This window comes from Chinchilla lanigera, unplaced genomic scaffold (genome assembly GCF_000276665.1).
Source record: "Chinchilla lanigera isolate Chin_1 unplaced genomic scaffold, ChiLan1.0 scaffold00025, whole genome shotgun sequence".
In the NCBI taxonomy this organism is placed as follows: domain Eukaryota; kingdom Metazoa; phylum Chordata; class Mammalia; order Rodentia; family Chinchillidae; genus Chinchilla; species Chinchilla lanigera.
The window spans coordinates 25044910-25059205 of NW_004955426.1; the positions used below are offsets into that span (position 1 = coordinate 25044910).

General features: G+C 39.7%; 1 protein-coding gene and 1 pseudogene across 2 annotated transcripts in view; one reads left to right on the plus strand and one right to left on the minus strand.

The window, feature by feature from the left end:
- The window catches only part of Ttc33 (tetratricopeptide repeat domain 33), a 57814-nt gene that overhangs the window by 27559 nt on the left and 15959 nt on the right, over positions 1-14296 (minus strand). The gene's annotated exons all lie outside the window — the stretch shown is intronic.
- On the plus strand, positions 5603-7897 carry LOC102003158 (annotated as a pseudogene).

Below are 14296 nucleotides of genomic sequence, written 5' to 3' on the forward strand. Positions count from 1 at the left end.
CTTCCTCAAGACCTAAAGATCTCCCCCAGTGGCTCTACTCACCACCCATGAGGACCACTTATTTGACCACACAGTAACATTTATGCTACTAAAGTATTTTATGTGTTAATGGCACTTCCAAAACGTTTATTTAAAATATATTTTCGCAAAAATTTAATCCACTTAGTACTCAAATCTCTGTATGACTGACATTAGTTGTTCTCATTTTACTGGTGAGGAATCAAAGGTTGAGGGCAGCTACAGGACTAGTCCAATGGCCCACAGTATTAATCCTGCAAAAGCTAGGAGGTGAAGCTAGCTCTCATAAAACCACTGCATTCTCCAACTACGCCAATGAGGTCTCTCATTTAATTTTTCTCTAATTCCTCCAGGTGTTTTGTATCTCTGTACTAATGAGTTCAGGGATCAAAGGCTAGATTTCTTTGTATTTGCTATAGAATATTTCTGGGCATACAGAAGATGCTAATATCACATATTCTATCTATCTCATTTCTTCTGCCTTCTCCTACAAAGCAACCGAAGGAAGCATGGAAGACACAAAAAGAAAGGACAGGAGGCAGCATGTCAATAACACACCAGGAAAAAAAACAAAGTAAAAACAATCCTATCCTAAAACAAAAGCAGCAACACCTTACTTCTTATTTTATTCCATCTCCTCATTCAGGAATAGAAAATTACAAGAACTCTCAAGACTAGGAGAATGTGAATATAGGCAGAAAGAACAAAAAAAAGAGACAAGGAATTCCAGGTATAGCCAAATGACCTTAAAGTTTTGTATGTCTGAGGTTTCAAATGTCTTGCAGCTTTTGAGGGAGAAGTTGGAGGTCTTTGGGCTCCAGAGCAAGGGCTGACATAGTGAAGGCCCCACAGAGTAAATATTGTAGGTTCTGTGGACCACATAGTTTCTGTCATATCTACCTAGTTCTACCATTACCCCACAAAATGAGAATAGACAATACACAAGCAAATAGCCATGGCTCTGTCCCTATAACTTTTTTCAACATTTTAATTTTGTAATATTATTTTTCAAGCTCAGGGTCTCTGTTGAGCTACATCCCTAACTTTTTTTAGTTTGAGATGGGATCTCAGCCACTAAAATGCTTCAGCTGGGCTCAAATTTGTGATCCTCTTGCCTAACCCCCTCAGAATGCTGGGGTTACAGGCATGTGCCACCATATATCCTTCCAATTAAAAAAGAAAAAAATCTTATTTATAAAAATCAGCTCCTGCTCTACTTGGCCCACCTACTGTTAAAAGTTAATATTTATCACACATCCTTGTTACTTTTGATCTTATTTTCTGTCCAACAGTTATCACCCAATAGAAGGCATTTACGGAAATCCATGGAGGCATTTTAGTTGTCACTATGACTAAGAGGCACCAGTAGCAGGGGGTCAAAGATACTAACCTAGAAGAAAAATGGCAACCCTATACAATTAAGGGCTGTCCTGCCGTAGCACTACTGTCCATGCCACTAGCACTACTGCTAAGAAACAGATGGCTCGCCAGGCGTGGTGGTGCATGCCTGTAATTCCAGCACTAGGGAGGCTGAGGCAGGAGGACCACTGTTAGTTTGAGACCAGCCTGGGCTACAAAATGAGCTCAAGGCCAGCCTGAACTGCATAGCGAAACCCTGTCTCAAGAAGACAAAAAAAAAAAAAGGAAAAAGAAACAGATGGCTAATCCTATCCCCATCCCACAAATCTGTTTATTCACCTTGCTTAAGTTGTTCCAAAGTAGAAAATAAGTAAGTTTCAAGATGACCCTGACCATCACTACTTCTCATTTCTCTTGTACTGGGAAGACACACATGCATACTTGCACACACATACAAATATACACACATCTTCAAACACAGACACACAAATCTGAGGAAAGAGGAAGTACCCTCTCCTTACTACTGCACTTATTTTCAAACAACCATGCTACCAGCAGAAGCACTGCTAAACAAAATGTGCTTTGTTGTCCATCAAGCACGCAAATATTTAAAGAACAAATTAACTCTTTTCTACTGGGTAAAATGAAGCAAGAAATGATGAGCAAGAAGTTCATTATTGTCCACTTGTAGAATTCCCTCCTTGCTTTTATTTCTCCCTTCTCTCTTTATTTTAGTTCTTTGGGCCTACAAATAGAGTGTGGCACCACTTAGTTCCTCCATTTTGAATCACTGGAAACTTGGCACCCAATAAATCAATGGTCTCCTGAAGCATATCTCTTAATTCAACTAGGGTTTGGAACAGACTGAAAAGACAGCCTTATTGCAGCTGTTGGATAGGAAGTATTAAAAGATAAAAAGTTGGTATAAAGTCACTTTGGTTAATAAATGATCAAAGTCTGATTCAGCCAGTTTAAAAACAACCTTAACAGTATGCAACTGAACTAGCACAAGGAAGGAAACAAAGTGAATAGTTCCAGAGATTATACAAGGACAAGGCAAGATAATACCCCACAATAAGGTACAGAACAGCTGGTGAACAAGGCAAATAAGTAGATAACACACTCATTTACCAAACAGAAACGTCAGAATACTTAGCTACTTTGCTCCCAATTAGATTTCTAATTAACTACAGCTGCAAATTTAATGAGCTATATAGTTTGTACATTATTCATTTAATAAATATTTGTAGGGCACTTTTCCTAGTCCAGGAAGTATTTCTAGGTACTGAGGATACTGCATTAAACAAGATATAAAAGGTCCCTATTATTCTGTTAGAGCTTAACTTTCTACAGCATATGTGTATGGGAAGGGGACAAGAAGAGCAAGTTAACAAATTAAGTTAAAATGTGCCATGACTAAAAAGAAATAAAAAAGGCAGGGGATGTGAAAGTAGTGACAAAATCACTATTCAAAATGAGCAGTCAGGAAAGGTCTTTCTAGCAAGACGTTTGAGCTGAGACCTAAATGACAAAAGATGTCATCTACCTGAAAATCTAGAGAAAGTACACTCTAGAGAAAGGAAAATGCCAAGGTAGAACAAAACATTCCATGTTTTGAGGGAAGGGAGTAAGACTTGCATGCTTATAGAAGAAGGAAAGTAAGAAATCACAGATGTGGGCCAAAACCATAAGCACAGAAAATCTAATAGGACATAATTATAGATGTGGATTTATTGTGGGAGTGATGAAGAATCCATAGATTTTAATACAACAGAAAGATATAAACTGATTTACACTTTTAAAATATTAGTCAGGCCCAAAGGAGGGGGGTGGACTATAGGATACAAATATGTGCCCAGGGAGACCAGTTATGAACTACCAAGGTAATTTAGTAAAAGATAACCATAGATTATACCAGGATAACTGCTGTGAAGATAGAAGGGGGAACAGATACTTTAAATATGTGGGAAGAGTAAAGTCAACTCAGCTTGGAGGGGAAAAAAAAAGGAATCCAGGATATCTATCTCAGGTACCTGGAAAACATATACTGAGGCCAAAGTTTACTGGATATCTTTTGTTAGGATATCTCAGGGAAGAAACAATGAGGTGGAAAGTAGGGGAAAAGAGGAAAAAGGCAGGCAGGAAGAATAAATACACGGCCTATGTTAAGCTGGCAACAGCTCCAGAAACACAGATGACTACAGATCTTGTGTAACTTCTTAAGAAAGACCATATAAAACTATTGTGTCTTGCAAACAATCCATCTGGGGAGAGGAGAACTAATTTGGAAGCTCCTTTCCATACTCTGTTCTCCCCACAGGTCAAGGTTTGCTCCACATTTTAACTCATCCACAATCTGGGTTTGTGACTTAGGCCCTCTAGACCTTCAACAGATCTAATCTTGCTAGTGCCAAGGTGTGATGGTCTTTCATTGTCAGTCACCATCACTTATGGGGTTCTTTGGTCCATGGTAGTAACAACAACCAAAGCTTTATGGCTAAAGAACAGTTTGAGCTATCACAAGGGCAGGCAGATGGAGGCAAATGGGGTTATATTTTGGAATGACACATAAACCATCAGAGTTGACCTGCGGCTCTGGAGCTTAAGCAGCTGGGTGCTACCTATTACTGACATGAGGAAAAGTGGAAAGCACCAGATGTTTGGGAGAAAAATCAGGAGTTGTGCTCTGTACACATCAAGTTTGAGATACTAAGGAGATAGTCCAATGGGTATCAAACAATTAGTAGAGATTTTAGAGACTAGAGTTCAGCAATGATGGTGTATGTCTGATAGCCATCAGTATAGAAAGGGTACTGAATGCAGGAAACTACCTAAGTTTAAGTGGGAAAAGAATAGTATGAGAAAAAGTGTTTTTCTAAATATTGTAGCTGACCAATATTCAGAAAATATGCAAAAGGGACAAGCAAAGATTAAAGGATTGGACATTGAGAGAAAAGAAGAGGCATGAAAGTGTGGTAGTACTGAAGATTAGAAAGACAGTGGTGCACTGTGCTAAATACTGAGAGTGTAGTGAATGAGAGAAAAGTGACAGCTATGTTGACAACATGCTAGACAATGATAATCTTTAAATCTTCCTACTCTTAATGCCAGTTGTTCCTAGAATTCATCCTTTGACTTTAGAGAAGTTGAACTCAGTGTTTTGGACATCTAGCAGGTTGGAAGTTTCATGCCCCTATATCATCTGGAGGTCTTCCGCCGAGGTAACTGGACAGAGATAAAAGTTTGCATTTATTTCACAGATCCCAGATTGTGACTTGCTTAGGTGCTCAAAATTTTAGAATCGAAATTTTTATGATATTATGTCTTTGCCCATTCCTTATAATTGGTCATACTTCATATAAATTTAAGCTGAAAACATGGGAAGGTTACAAGGTTATAATGCTTCTTTAATGGGACAGTTTATTCTGGTTTTGTATATGTTGCATGTGGACTTAGTTGCTGAACTTACTAGTGTTCCTTGTTTTACCTGTTTGACTTACTTGACTGCTGCAGTTTATTATCTTAGCAGCATTAAGGAAATGTAATATAGGACATCTTCTAATGGGCTTTGATATATAATGCTATAAAATGGGTCTCTTCATTAATAAAATCTAGTTCATACTTAACTCCTGCGCATGAGGCACGTCCCACTGGAGTACCTCAGACCCCTGCAGAAAGACCAGTGTTCTAGTGCCAGGGCAGCGCTTCAAGGCCTAACCCCCATCATCTGCTCGAACTATTCTCGGAGACCCTGGCGAGCCGGTCTTGGGCCTCAAAGAAGCGCAGGGATGCAGAAACGTTTGAAAAAAGGACTCTTAGCTACTCCCAGTCCTCTCAGACCTTGCCTACAACTCCGGGTCCTCAACACCACAGCCCTCTCCCCACCAAGCCCGGGTCATCTAAGAAGGCACGGAAAGGAGGATCTGTCTGGAGTAGGGGTTCCAGAGCCGCAATGCACATGGGCAGCAGTGCCTGCTGGAGGTGGGTGGAGCAGTGGTCCCCAGTGCTGTGAATCCCAACTGTCCTGCTCCAGGGAGGCGAGGGTGCTGGGTATCGCTCCCTAAGGCTGCTGGGTAGGATCAAAAAGCCTACTGCTCTGCGCGGGGTGTAAAGGCTTTCAGAAAGACCACCACGGCCCGTCCCCACTATCTGGAACTCCCTCAGGGAACCCACACTGTGCACAGCACCAGCTGTCAGACTGCAAGGACACACAGAGGAAGATGCAATGGCAAGAAATGTATCTGTAATCTTGATCCTGACCTTTGCCCTGTTGGTCACAAATGCCTGCCATGAACTAGAATCAGATGCTGCTTTCTAGTTCTGAGAAAATTAATCTGAACTGGGAACCTGGCATTAATGTTGGCAGAGCGATGACCACACTGCATCACCTACATCAGCTTTTCTACCACCATGGAGAGAACAATTCCTTGTCAATTGAAGGGTTCAGAAAATTGCCTCAGAATATAGGCGTAGAAAAGGTTAAAAGAAGCCACACCCACCGTGACCATGACCATCACCCTGACCATGAATCATCACACTCATCATAATCGTGCTGCTTCTGGTAAAAATAATCGGAAAGCTCTTTGCCCAGACCATGACTCTGATGGTTGAGGTAAGGATCGCAGAAATAGCCAGGGGAAGGGATCTCATCACCTAGAACATGCCAGTGGTAGAAAGAATGGCAAGGAAGGTGTGAATGATGGTGAAGTAACCTCAACCATGTGTAACACTGTCTCTGAAGGAACTCACTTTCTAGAGACATTGGAGACTCCAAAACCTGGAAAACTCCCCAAAGATATAAGCAGTTCTACCCCACCCAGTACCACAGAAAGGAGCTGGGTAGGACGGCTGGTTGGTAGGAAAACCGAGTCTGTGAGTGAGCCCAGAAAGGGCTTCATGTATTCTAGATACATAAATGACAATAGCCAGGAGTATTTCAATGCATCAAAGCTCTTTATGTCTCATGGCATGGACATCCAGGTTCCACTGAATGCAATGGACTTCAACTACCTGTGCCCAGCCATCACTAATCAAACTGATGCTAGATCTTGTCTGATTCATACTATGAGAAGGCAGCTGAAATCCCACCAAAGTCCTATTCTTTATAAATAGCCTGGGTTGGTGGTTTTTTAGCCATTTCCATCATCAGTTTCCTGTCCATGCTGGGGATTATCTTGGTGCCTCTCATGAATCAGGGTTTTTCTGTTTTAAGTTTCATTTTAAGTTTCCTTGTGGCATTGGCTCTTGGGACTTTGAGTGGTGATGCTTTATTACACCTTCTTCCACATTCCCATGCTAATCACGACCACAATCGTAGCCATGAAGATCCATCAAAGGAAATGAAGAGGCCCACTTTTCAGTCATCTGTCTTCTCAAACATAGGAGAAAGTTCCTATTTTGATTCCACATGGAAAGGTCTGACAACTCTAGGAGGCTTTTATTTCATGTTTCTTGTTGAACATGTACTCACATTGATCAAGCAATTTAAAGATAAGAAGAAAAAGAATCCAAAAAATGCCTGAAAAGGACAACATGGAGATTAAGAAGAAGTTGTCCAAATATGAATCTCAACTTTCAACAAATGAGGAGAAAGTAGATGCAGATGACCAAACTTAAGGCTATTTACTGGCAGACTAGCAAGTGCCCTCCCATTTCAATTCTCAGTAGCCAGCAATCTTGGAAGAAGTCATGACAGCTCATGCTCCTCCATAAGAAGTCTACAGTGGGGCTGGGGATTTAGCTCAGCGGCAAAGCGCCTGCCTGGCAAGCACAAGGTCGTGAGTTCGGTTCCCGGTACCGGAGAAAAAAAAAAAAGAAGTCTACAGTGAGTGTGTACCCAGAGGGTGTAAGAACAACTGCAACTCACATTTCCATGATACTCTGGGCCAGTCAGATGACCTCATTCACCATCATGACTACCATCATATTCTCCATCACCACCACCACCACCACCACCACAACCACCACCCCACAGTCACAGTCAGCACTACTCTTGAGAGGAGGTGAAAGATGCTGGCACTGCCACTTTGGCTTTGATGGTGATCATGGACGATGGCCTGCACAATTTCAGCAATGGCCTAGCAATTGGGGCTGCTTTCACTGAAGGCTTATCAAGTGAGTTAAGCACTTCTGTTGCTGTGATCGGTCACGAGTTGCCTCATGAATTAGGTGACTTTGCTGTCTTACTAAAGGCTGGCAGGACCGTTAAGCAGGCTGTGCTTTATAATACATTGTCAGCCATGCTGGTATACCCTGGAATGGCAACAGGAATTTTCACTGGGCATTATGCTTTAAACATTTCCATGTGGATATTTGCACTTACTGCTGATTTATTCATGTATACTGTTCTGGTTGACATGGAACCTGAGATGTTACATAAAGAAGATAGTGACCATGGATACAGCCATCGGGATATTTCTTTTTACAGAATGCTGGGATACTTTTGGGTTTTGGGATTATGTTACTTATTTCCATATCTGAACATAAAATTGTTTTGTATAAATTTCTAATTAGGATATAAATGCTAGAGTAGCTTTAAAGAATTGCTGTCTATAATTTAAATGGGTCATGGGGAGATGAGATTGTATGCTGTCATATACAGCATGTAAAGTTAGTGAATTTTGTGATTTTTGTATTGAATATTGACATTTGTTATGCTGATAAGGTCAGTTTTGTTGATAACATAAAGGTACATTTTACTACTTAAATTATTCCATTTTGGAAATAGAAGCTATATGTACAATTCACCAATATTCTTAGTTTATCATATAAACGATATTTCGCATGACATGTTCTATATACTTCTGGAAAAATGTGTTTAATACTTTTTATACACTAAGTTAATACAGTAATTCTCATACTAGATTTAGGCGTCTGAAGAGCTGTTGGCTCTGAAGAACATGCACAAAGCCTAAGTCTAAGCTAATGAATGAGAAGGGAAAAAAGAATCTGAGAATCAGGAGGTGTAAATTTCTTACAAAAAATCACAAAATTGGTGATAATATAAAGGGTAAAATTAGATACAACTTTTAAAAGGAATAAGTAGTATAGAGTACATTCATAAATACTTTGTGAAGTATTACTGTTCCTATGAAGACATAGCACTTTTCATGTATGTACAAATTTAGTTGCACATTTGTTTGTATAATAGCAAAATCTAAGTATATGTAATGAATTCAAGAAATATATCACTTGGCCAAGATATTGGAATTTAGAAGTATTTGTGCAGAAATATGTGAGATGAGTATAGTAAGTTTTTGTGTCACCAAAAGACTTTGTTACCATCAAATTATATATCACCAAAATTTATATGATTGGATGTTCTTGTTTTCTCGTTTAGCAAATACCAGAGTGTTGAAACTGTGATCAATTTTATGTTCAGATCCAGAAATAAGTAACATAATCCCAGAAACACAATTTTATGTTCAGATCCAGAAATAAGTAACATAATCCCCAAACCCAAAAGTATACCCATTCTGAGTATATTTGACTTCCTGGATTCAAAAAGTACTTTGTACCTTATGGTGCTTCAGTGTCATCATTGTGAGCAATTGTCCTTTTGTATACGGTACTGTAGACATACTAGAGCTTCTGTGGCATTGTCTAGATGTTTCTTTCTTACAGAATAAATGCTTCATGTCAGACATCAAAAAAAAAAAGACTTGGCAGATAGGTTTCATTGAGTCGAACTGGCTCTGCTCTGATCCTTCTCTACACTCTAGAGGAAATGGTAACCCTATTCTGCCTCAGTTTATTTCGGGTCTGATCTTCGCTGGTGAGGAGGCAATATTAGCTTTTGGGATTTCCCATTCTCGCCTTTCCAGGCTGAGAGTGATGACTCAGGGGCAAACTGTCTCTGTAACTCACCATGAGCAGGAGAGGAGACAACTTCCTTTCTCTGGTCTTAGTTCTAATCCTTTCCTGCTACGTTGTACTTTCCTTTTTTTGGAGGCACGTAAGACTAGAAAGAAAAATCTCTAAACTGTTCCAACTTTTTCCTCTTCTCCAATTACTAAGCGAAGTCCATAGAAAATGCTAAAGACAGGGAAATCATCTTAGATGAGGGACACACACCCCATCTCTGGGTCAGATGAGACATTGGAATTTTGCCCTTTCAGGAGAACACACACAAAAGCCACATCGCAGCTTAGTGTGTGGGGCAAGTCTCCCTTGGGAGACTGAACCTGAGACACAGTGGAAAGAACTGACTTCTGGGCGAAACCAAAAAGAGCTATTTCCTTTTTTTGTCTTTTTTTTTTTGAGACAGGGTCTTGCTATGCAGTTCAGGCTGGCCTTGAGCTCCCTTTGTAGCCCAGGCTGGCCTCGAACTCACAGTGATCCTCCTGCCTCAGCCTCCCAAGTGCTGGGATTACAGGCATGCGCCACCACGCGCAGCCTAAAAAGAGCTATTTCCAAAGCACCACACTTATAGGACCAAAATTACATTTAGCCTAAAGGAGGATCTCCAACCTTTCTTCTCCCTATGCATATACATGATAAATACTCTGATAATAAGTTGTGGACTTTAAAACCTTTACTAGTTAAATGCTCTTAGAGCAGCTGCCATTCTTAAAGCAGAGGACAGGTTTTCCCAGCTTCTTTTTTGGTGACTTGCCATTAAAGTCAATGGCCAATGGACTGTTGACCAAACAGACAGCTGGATTCCTTTCTGGAGACCAATCTTTCATTTCCTGAACCAATAGAAACTGAGAACAACTGAAGTGTCATGGCCATGGCTACTCTCTGGTAGATACCCAAAGATTCCTCAGTGGAAACTGGCTCCTGACTACAGAAAAATCTCCACTTATCTATTGTATTTTTCTTTCTTTACTATTAAATCAAAACCCCAATTTTTCTCCACCTTGTTGGGAGTTAACTTTAAAACCACCTTGTCCTTAGACTGCCTCTCCCCCCAGGAATCAGGCTAAGACAACTTGCAACAACTGTCTGCCTTTCTCAGAGGTGAACAATTATCAGGGGAATGATTTACATTTGTGTCTTACATGTGCTAAGAATTAAGAAAGATATTTTAGTCAGTCTTTCCTCTCATGTGTGCATACAAGACTAATATATGTGCCTTTACTAACATGTGAAATGTAATTGCTAGATGATAAATATAAATTCAACCTGTGAACTTCAAACATATAAAAATTTAAATAAAGCATAGCCTTGTCCTACTGCTAGGAAAGGTTGTGCAGGTGATTAGATGGATAACACAAGTGTCTTGGAGACTTCTTTGCCCTAGAGTCCAAGGAGGAATTTCTCCAGTCAATTGTTGCTTCTATCTATTTCTAGAGGTACGTTTCTTCACATCCTGAGAAGTGTTCTACTTCCAACTCACTTTTTGGCATATGCCCTTTTTCAAAGTACAAAAGCAATAGTTTATTACAAAATTATGCTTCCTTCTTTAAAACATTACTGTCACAGTTGGAACCAATTTAACTTGTGCTTCTAAGTGTCTTACAGGACTAAGTTCAACAGCTCCCTGGAAAGATGAAATTGCACACCAATTCGAAGGTGGATAGGCGGGTCGAACTTTGTCTTCTGCTCTCACTCCAGACAGCATCTACCTGCCCCATAGTGGAATCTACTTAAGGGATTGCCACGAGGGTACAAACAGAAATCAAATAGAAATTAATTAATTAAAGGCGAGTATTAATTATGATGCTATTTTACGACTAGAGTCATACTGTAAAAACAAAACTAGAAAACCCTCAGATTTACTTTGGTAGGTATACTTCTCTAGACAAGAGACAAACTTCACAATAAATTTTCATTATACTCTTGCTTCAGTCACATATAGATTGTAAGAGAAAACTCAGACCTTTTAGTTAGACAAGCAAATATCACCATCTAGTGGCTTAGAACCTTATATGCCAACTTACAAATGTCAGGACTTAAACTATTTTTGAGAAAATATGTACTAGTTAGTAACAATTCTATACAAAGACACTTGAACAAAATAACAGCAAAAATTTAATACTGCGTGAAATATACACATAAAATATAAAATTCTAAAATATAACACTATCTAAAGTATACTTAATGTTTACTAGGTACTAGGTGGCATGCTATGCTCTTACATGGACTTGGCTCCTTAATCCTCCAATATTCTATAAGATATGCACCATTATCTTACAGATAAGGAAAACAGAAACTAACAGAGAAGTTAATAACTTGCTCAAAGTCTGCACATATAGAAATGATAAAGCTAGGATGTGAATGGCGGTAAAATGACTTCAAAATCCACACTCTTACAAACCTCTATACTCATTATCCACCCCTAGAAATCACCAATATTAGGGGCTGACTAGGAGGATAAACTAGTCTTTCATTACAAATAATCATAGATATTGTACGGTAAAACACAAGAATTTAAAAATAATTCATATATAAATCAAATTTTTCTAAGAGTAGCTATAATGCACTACTGTAAATTGGGCTGAAGAAGCCTGTGTAATGCTAAAAAAAATTGAGCCTTCTTTGCAAGGATGACAACACAACTAGATCACATTAAGGCACTCAGATAACTCTCTATGTTCTCAGTAAGACTGAGAAAATACAGAAGAAAAACATTCAAGGCAGCATAAGAATGTATCCTCGGAAACAGAAGAAGTTCCATTCTCATTATCAACCTCCCTGCGTGGCTCTAGCACTTCATCCAAAGGATCAGATCCTTTTCTACCACTTTAAACATTACACCTTCCAAATCAAAGCTGGCCTATACTTTTGTACTCTTAATCTTTGCAATCATTTTACCCTCCCCCTAAAAAGCCTTTGTTTCAAAAAAGGTTACTTGGTTATTATACACCTTCTGGGATGTTATGTGCGAGAGGAGAGATTCAAACTCAAAATTTGTGAATACATGCCACTCTGGAAATCCCTACTGTACTTTGGGATTAAGATCAGGGAGACCTGGGGGCTGGGGATTTAGCTCAGCGGCACAGCGCCTGCCTAACAAGCACAAGGTCATGAGTTCAATTCCTGGTACCGGAAAAAAAAAAAAAAAGATCAGGGAGAGCGCAGAGATAGCACGTGAGGGTGGGGGAGTCACAGCAACACAACCCAGAAGGGTGGGAGCAAGGTGGTCAAGGACACAAGGAGCTTCTTGGAGATGGTGCCTCATCCTGTAGCACCACTACTACTCCCTGTCCTGACAGGAGCTCTGCAACACCTACACTGGTTCTAGGTGGCTTGCAGACCACTGTCACCTGCACTGGGTGAGTGCCATTTTTGTCACCTTCTTAGGCCTACTTGCTTACCTTTATCAGGTAAAGAATGATTAGGAACCTGTTAATCATTGATTCTTTTGTCATCTAGATGACTTCACCCTCTACTTCAAGAAAGCACTACCTTCACAGAGGTGGGCAAGGTGAAGGATACTGTCATTAAGGAGACTATATACATGCAGAAGGTGATTACTTCTAAACTTTACTGAAAGATCCAGTGGAACCATCCCAAGTAGCGCCTATCTTTCAGAGTACTAAGACCCAGGAAAACTACCTGACAGGAGAGCACAGCAGCTGCCAGAAGGTCCTAACAACAGGAAACCACATCACCAAGACTGAAGAGTTCCTGCATTCAGAAGGCCAGTACTGTTTTCCACAGGAGAGAACTCCTAAGACACAGTGAGTAGTTTATTTCCTGTACCTGGCTGGTTTATTTCCTGTACACTAAATCACCAGGTGAATACTGCCCTAGAAACGAAAGACACAATGGATTTCAGAGCCATAAAGCAGTTGGCCGAAAATCTAACTCGAAGTATTTCTGAGTGTTAGACTGTTTTCCTTCCAACAGTTTTGCCTACTTTACCAACTCCGGGAAGATCATAAGAATTCTATTTTTACTTTTTTCTGATTTTCTTCCTCAGCATGTCTTGAGATGTGCCAATTAGATTTGTCTTTAATGATACTGATACAAATGGAATCAGCAAATAAGCATTTTTCCTGACTTCCTTCCATGATTTCAAGATATGCCAAGCACTCCTTTGTACTGCTCATTAATATACCATTGTACAGATGTACCACAATGTGTCCTTTCATCTGCTGATGGACAGTTACGTTGAATCCTGTTCATTCTAAATAACACTACTAAGAACACTGTTAGATCAGTCTTTGTGTGGATATATTTTCATTGCTAGGTAAATATCCAGTAGTAGTATTATTGTACAGTAAAGAGTATATTTAATCTTATAATAAACAGCCAGATTATTTTCCAAAGCTGTAAAACTATTCTGTATTTTCATAAGCAATTTATGCAAGTTCCCATTGTCTAACATCCTCAACAACCTTGATGTTGCCAAACTTTTCAAATTTGGCATGCTAGGGGCTGGGGATTTAGCTCAGTGGCAAAAGTGCCTGCCTGGCAAGCGCAAGGTCGTGAGTTTGGTTCCCGGTACCGGAGAAAAACCAAAAAAAAAAAAAAAAAAAAAAATTTGGCATGCTAGTGGCTATGTTATAGTATTTCACTGTGATTTTATTTTGAAATTTCCTGATGATTAATAATATTGAACAACTTTTCCACATGCTTATTGGTCATTCATCTATCTTCTCTTGTGATGTATCTTTTCAAACTTTTTCTTCATTCTTTTTTTTCTTTCTTTTTTTCTTTTTTTCTTTTTTCTGGTACCGGGAATTGAACTCACAACCTTGCACTTGCCAGGCAGGCGCTGTGCCGCTGAGCTAAATCCCCAGCCCCTATCTCCTCTTCTATCTCCTCTTCATTCTTTAAGTTTCTTCATTCTTGTCTTCTTACTGAACTGTAAGAATTCTTTATATATTCTGGAAATAAGTACTACATACAGTGTGTGTACTGTAAATATTTTTGCAATGTAGGGCCTGACATTCTTTTTTATTTGGTGTCTTTTCCGGTACCGGGAATTGAACTCACAACATTGCGCTTGCCAGGCAGGCGCTGTGCT